We start from the raw sequence: 7,500 nt of genomic DNA, 5'->3' as shown, positions 1-7,500 counted from the left end.
GTACACGTTCTTAAAGGCAAAAGGACGATTCTTTACATTTGGCACGTGATCCGCTTTAAATCTTTTCTCTACACAGTCTCTTTCTCTCTTTTTCTCTCTTTCTACCTATCTATCTATCTCCGTTTTTACCAGCTATAAAAGAATTTTTTTTTACGTGCTATTGCTTCCTAATTCGATTTCTTTTTTCCTTTTTTTTCTTTTTCTCTCTTTCTTTTTTTTTTTTTTTTTTTTTGATCTAATTAGAAACAATTTTTACCACGCACACACGCACACACACACATACACATATTGAGAATTAACGTGTATATTAGATTTATTGAAAGAAAAAATATCAATACATGTACATGTAAATACGATTGGAAATGTTTTTTAATTGATTAGTTCGTTGAATCGAGAAAGAAAATTTAGACGATCAAATTGATATGAAAAATTTATACGATATGTGAAAAATTATTAATATTAGAGAGAGAGAGAGAGAGAGAGAGATGTTGTAGAATTTTTGCTTTTTGAATGAAATAATGAAAATGTTTTAAAGAGTGATAGAGAGAAAGAGATAGAGAGAGAGAGAGAGAGAGAGTTCCATTTAAAATTAATGGATACGAATATTGAAACGATTTATTAACAAAAAAAAGATAAAAAAAAATTATATATATATATATATATATTTACATAAATATATGAAGAGTGATATTTGTCTAATCGTATTACAAATTTAAAAAAAAGCAATTTTAGCATGATGTATTTAGATATTGCATTAACTTACTTGGAACGTAGTAAAATGTCTGACGAAATGTTATATAAAAGAACTTTCCTTTAAAATGAAATATAAAAAAGTTTGAAGAAAATATGATAAAAAAAAGAGAGAAGGAGAGAGAGAGAGAGAGAAAGAGAGAGATAGAGAGAAAGAGAAAGAGAAAGAGAGAGAAAGAGAGAGAGCAAGCAACAGCCTGGTGTAGGTTGCTTCCTAGACAGCGTGGCAGCGCCGGTGGAAAGAAAACGAAAGGAGAGCATTCTCTCTCTCTCTCTCTCTCTCTCTCTCTCTTTCTCTCTTTCTCTCTCTTTCTTTCTATCTATCCTACAAGAGAAAAAGAGAAAGAGAAAAAGAGAAAGATAAGGATAGAGGACATAGGCTGTCAGTCGGTCTTTTGCTCGCGAGGCCAAGCATTCTGCGACAACTTATATATGTATGTATGTATGTATGTATGTATATATGCATGTATGTATGTATATATGTATGTATAATATGTATATATACATATTTGCCTTTGGCCAAGAATCTTACATGCCCGCTAACTAAGAAAACGAGCCAAGAATCCAAAAGTTAGTTAGTACAATCCGATGAATTCGAATCTAAAAGAGTATCCTCATTGTACGCACATTGAATCTCATATAACGAGTTTTACTTATTTCTTTTTCTTTCTCTTTTTTTTTTTTGGCTTCTTTTTTGTTTTTTCTTTTGTCTTTTTCTTTTTTTCATTCCTTCTTATCGTCTCTCTTTATCTCTTTCGATCTCTTTCATATTCGCATTGATGCGATCGAAAAATTTTTACATCCGCGAAATTTCTCGAAATTCATTTAATTCCTTTTTACAATGATCTTTCGTATCTATTAGATTTATCTCGAAAAAAACAAAGAAAAAGTAAAAACAACAATGAGAAAAATATTAGAAGGAAAGACAGATATGTTTGTGTGAAAGAGAGAGAGAGAGAGAGAGAGAAATGTTATAAAAAAAGAAAGTCTAAAGACATAACATAGAAAATATTGTTTAGAAAGTATTGAATTGTATTATGCAAAAGTATCTGAATTTCTTTTATCTTTGCTTTTTTCTTTTTCTTTCTTTCTTTCTTTATCCTTTTTCTCTCTTTCTCTTTTTTTCTATTTCTTTTTTTTGTCTGCCTCTTTCACCGACACGTGTCAACGAGAGCAAGCCGACGCAAGGCGATTTTGATTGGTCCACGTGGACTGATCCTAAAATTGTCGGTTATCATCCGTTTTCATTGATGAGTTCTCTTACGCCCACGTTATGTTGGATCATACCTTTTGGTTATCCTTGTGTTAGAGTTGTGTGATCGTGCAAGATAAAAAGATAGAAAAAGAGGATTACAGCAGAGAGAGAAAGAGAGAGAGAGAGAGAGAGACGATTTCTCTCTCTTTTTTTTTTTTTTTTAAATAAAAATAGAAAGATTGAAAGTGAAAGAAAGAGAGAGAGAGAGAAAGAGAGAGAGAGAAAATAATATTTTCAGACGATTATAATGCGTGCGTTTCGATCGACATGAAAGGAAAATGCGGAGATATTGAAGGGAGTGGAATAGAGTGGGGTGGGAGTCCGAGGGGGTGAGAGGGAGAGGTAGATGTAAAAGGTAAGTACGTAGAACGGTCTCCGGTTATACATTACTTGGGGGTAAGGATAGAAAAAGAAAAAGAAAGAAAAAAAAGAAAGAAAGAAAGATAGATAGATAGATAGATAGATAGATAGAGAGAGAAAGAGAGAGAGATAGAGAGAAAAGAAATAAATAAAAGGTAAAAAAGAAAGTAGGAGGAGTAGTATAGGAAAATTGCCGGCGACTTCTATTTCTACCTATCATGACTACTACAATTAGGTTCCCACATAGTATCAAGGAGACACGAGGAGGACTACGATAGAGTTCAAAGAAGAAGAAGAAGAAGAAGAAGAAGGAGGAGGAGGAGGAGGAGGAGGAGGAGGAGAAGAAGAAATGGAATAGGATGAAGAGGAGGAGTAGAAGGAGGAGGAAGAGGAGAAGGAAGGGTAAGAAGGGTGGATGGATGTTGATAGGAGGGGATTGAAAGAGATTGTAAGAAACGAATGAAGGAAGGATGAACGAACGAACGAACGAACGAACGAATGAACGACAGTAGAGAGAGAGGTTAAAGGTATTGGTGAGAAACCCCACAGGGGGTGTGTAGAGAAAAGAGATCTACGATGAAAGGGTAGGATATGTTTTTACGATAGGCGTTGACGAAGACAACGATATACGACAACGACAAGGACGAAGACGAAGACGGTGGTGGCAGCGCGCCGACGGCGAACACCCGTTGCGAGGTGTCTCTCTATATTAGACGCGGAACGTCGCGACGCCGCGGTCAGAAGAAAGTCGAACGCGTACGAGGGACGTCAGAGAGTACAGATAGAAAGAATTCTCTCTAACCTTCGATATAGATATATAGATATATATATACATATATATATATATATATATACGTACGATTACACCCCTACCATCGTCGTCGCCGTCTTAATCTCATTCAATTTCGATATTCTACTCGCTGTACATCTTATTGCCGTCTCTTGCTTATTTGGATTAATCCCCAGGATCTTTTCTCAGGAGGTAAGTGAAAATGATTTTCTTTCTATATCGCTCCGTGTCTTCGTCATTTCTTGAATTTTTTTTTCTCTTTCTTTTTCTTTTTTTTTTTTTTTTTTTTTTTATTTCACACGATAATACACGTGTACAATGTATCTATATAATCCCGGGAAAGAAATTCTATGTCGGTGAATGATACGTCGATATACATTTCGAATAATTCTCGATCGAATTACTCCTACTCCTATTGGAGTAAAAAAACAAAAAAAAAAAAAAAAAAAAAAAAAAAAAAAAAAAAAAAAGAAAAGAAGGAATTTTTTCAAACGATATCGCCATTTGTACTTAAACACATACACACACACGTATACATATATATATATATATATGTATATGTGTGTATGTATATCGCATGAAGATCCCGTGATAAGATTCAAACTATAGGACAACGACTATGAGAGAATAAGAATGATAGAGAGAGAGAGAGAGAGAGAGAGAGAGAGAGAGAGAGAGAGAGAGAGAGAGAGACAGAGAGAGATAGAAAGAGAAAGAAACAGTGTGATTCCTCGTACTGGTTGTGAGGAATGACGTGTCCAACGAAACAAGATCGCGTCGTTCTTCGTTCTCACCCTGAACATTAACACCACGCTTTTGCACGAAGCGGCGGCGAATGGGATGGATGATCGTCGAAAGAAAAGATTCAGAAGAGAGTCTCAGTTAGATTCTCAGTCAGTGTCTCAGTCAGTGTGCGTACCCAGCTGTCTGCCTAACCGTAGACCCCCATCTCTTCTTGTCTTCTTCGTCATAATTGGTCCCTTTAATTCGGCTCAATTGCTCTTATTCTTTGTCACTGTCGCACTATTCGCTGTCCTCCCGACACGATCATCATCATCATCATCATCATCATCATCATCATCGTCATCATGATGACGACGACGACGATGATGATGATGATGATGATGATGATGATACTACTACCAACTATACATACGATGTTGGAAGAAGAAGAAGACGAGGAAGAAGAATAAGAATAAGAAGAAATTGTTGTTAGCGAATTGACGAGGACGAACATCGAGGACGAGTTTCATTCGTTTGAAAAAGAGAGATGGATAGATAGATGGATAGATAGATAAAAAGAGAGAGAGAGAGAGAGAGATGTGTCCCTTCAGTCTTTTACTCTTTGCTACTCGTTCTAATCTCTTTCTCTCTCTCTCTCTCTCTCTCTCTCTCTCTCTTTTTTTTTTCTCTCTCTTTCTCTCTCTCTCTCTCTCGTTATTACGTCGACGTCATTGTAACGTGATCTTGACCCGCTGACAGCGACGGACACGAATACGAACTTACGAGGAGGGACTCGTGTTTCATCCATCCGCGATTCGATTATGAGTATGGATAAATTTTATTCGAACTTTAGAAATCGTTCATTATAGTTCATGAAATTTCTTTTTTATTCTCCCCTTTTTTTTCCCTCCCCCCCCCCCCCCCCCCCCTTGATTCTTTTTTCTTTTTTTTTTCTTCTTTTTCTTTTTTTTTTTTTTTTTTTTTTTTTTTTTTTTGGTATATTTCTCCACAAACAAAAGACATCTTTGACTGACTTTAAATCGACGAAAGGAAAATATTTATTTCTTTTTATCTTCTCGTCGTTTGTATATGTAGATCGTCGTTGACATCGATCAGGATCTATATTAACGTCAAACGTTGTGGGTTATGTTGAATAATGAATGAATTTTTTTTTGTTTTCTTTTTTTTTTTTTTTATGATTAGCTCATTCACGAGGATAGAAATTACAGTTAATTTTTGCTGTTAATTTGTGTTTGAAAGAGAAGGACGTTTTTTATTTTTTTCTTTTTTTTTTTTCTCGTTTTTTTTTTCCTTCGGATCATCGATCATACGGATTAGGATTTATCGATGATAAAAATGATCGATAAAAACGTCTTGTTTTATGTTTGAGTTGATCAAGGAAATGATTACTTTTTTGCCATTGTTGTTTTGTACATCGATATTTGACGAGTATTATTTATATCTTCGTTGTTAAAAAAAAATTAATCTTTATACTCTTAATTGAAAAGAGGCAAAAAAAAAAAAAAAAGAAAAAAGAAAAGAGTTATAATGTCATTAAGAGACTTTAATTTCTTCAATGAACAATGACTCGCACGTAGTAACACGAGGATGAATAAGGATCGTCTAAAAATGCATACATACATATAATATATATACTTACTTGGCTTAATCATGCACCGTCGGCAAATTTTTCATACTTAGATCTTTTAACTATCACTATAAATAATAAATTATATATCAATTTATCTAGCTCTAAATTTAAATCATTATCAGATATACATAAACAATTCAGTTCGAAAAATAATTAATTTGAGGAATTCTTTGAAATATTAAAGAGAGGAAGAAAAAAAAAATATAAAACAAATTATAAAAGAAATCGATCGTCCGTCTGAAAAAATAAATTAATTAACAATTGTTTATCGATGCAAATATATTGAAATCAAATGGTCCAAATGATCTTGATCATAAATACAACGAATAATATTAATAATTCGATATGTTGAATGGGAGAAAAACGAAAAAGGGGAATTATTAACTATGATTTCTTTTTTTCTTTCTTCTTTTTTTAATATTATTTTATAAGAAATAGATTTACGAATTGTTTACGAATTCAAATCAAGTTAGAAATTGTTTTTTCTTTTTTTTTATCCTTCATGTAAATCTCTCCTTATCTCTTTATCATTTTCTTTATCAGTTTTGTCCTTGCATCTTCCTCATCATCTTCTTTCTCTTTCTTCTTCTCTTCTTCATTCTTTTTCTCTTTCTACTTCCTGTTCGAACGATTCATATAACTCATGCGTTCGAATTACACTTACGAGATAACCTCTTCCGAGTACTACCGATCTTTGAAAGGTATAATAATTCCAAGCTTTGCTCCCACGATCTTCTATATCTTTTTATCTTTTCGTTCTTTTTATCTTTTTATCTTTCTATCTTTGTCTCTCTCTCTCTCTCTCTCTCTCTCTCTCTCTCTGTCTTTCGTTTTGTAAAAATAACGCGGTACTCTATTATATTTTATATAAATAAATAATATAATTACGGTAGAGTATAAAACTAAATGAACAATAATATTATATATACAATTATATATATTGAAATTTTTACGATTATATATATATATATATATATATATATATATATATATGTATGTATATATATAATTGTAAAAGAAAAAAGTTACTAATTTCTTATCGAAAAATATTTTCCAATAGAAACAAAATATATCAAAGTAATATATTATCAATAAATAATGTCAATAAAAATACGATGAGTCATTTAATATTAATCAATTTTTAACAAACAAAAAATACAAATATAATTTTATTCGGAAATATATCATTCGATCATTCGATCGTTAAAAAGGAAGAAATGGAAGAAACAAGAAAAAAAAAAAAGAGAGAAAAAAAAGAAAGGAAGAAGAGTAAAAAAAAAAAAAAAAATAGAAGAAACGCAGTATATTTGGATATGAAATAACGAATAGAAAAACATTATTGGTGTTTATCGTTTATATAAGGACACGCAGATATAGAAAAAAAGAAGAAGAAGAAAAAGAAAGAAAGAAAGAAAGAAAAGGAAGAAAAAATTACTGACGATTCCGTCATTACTCATTGCCACGTGCGACTCTTCTTTTCCTTCAGTTCTCCCTCCCCCTTCTCGTTCTCACCAATCCAATACTTTATTACCCAATACGTACTTGAAAGCATATCAATAAATATCGACATATATATATATATATATATATATATATATATAAATACTTCGGTACAACGATCCTTACTGAATGCAATTGAATTTAAAGAGAGAGAGACGAGCAGACAGACAGACAGACAGACAGACAGACAGAAAGAGAGAAAAAGAGAGAGAGAAAGAGAGAGAGAGAGAGAGAGAGAGAGAGAGAGAGAGAGAGAGAGAGAGAGAGAGAGAGAGAGATAAAAGTACGGAAGTCAAAGTAAGAAGTTCGTGTCCGGTCTTGTCTCTTAAGTATTAATTAATTGCGACGAAAGCAAGTATAACTTGCGTATCGCTACCGATCCAGAAAGCAATCCTGAGAATTCGTTACGGAACTCGAAGGCGAACTACTTTCCGTTCTCTGGGAGGTTGCCAAGTTATTTATAGCGTACAC

General features: G+C 32.9%; 1 protein-coding gene across 1 annotated transcript in view; it reads left to right on the top strand.

Annotated features, from left to right (window-relative positions):
* Positions 1-2,810: 2,810 nt before the first annotated feature.
* LOC124957746 (ion transport peptide-like) overlaps positions 2,811-7,500 on the top strand; it is a 48,753-nt gene continuing 44,063 nt past the window's right edge. Inside the window, exon 1 of the mRNA XM_047515002.1 lies at positions 2,811-3,347. The gene's annotated coding sequence lies outside the window, so the exon portion shown is untranslated. The remainder of the gene's footprint in view (positions 3,348-7,500) is intronic.

The sequence above is a fragment of the Vespa velutina genome, chromosome 2 (genome assembly GCF_912470025.1).
Source record: "Vespa velutina chromosome 2, iVesVel2.1, whole genome shotgun sequence".
Taxonomy (NCBI): Eukaryota; Metazoa; Arthropoda; class Insecta; order Hymenoptera; family Vespidae; genus Vespa; species Vespa velutina.
Note: the sequence above shows the minus strand (reverse complement) of the source record. Positions and strands in the feature narration are given on the sequence as shown.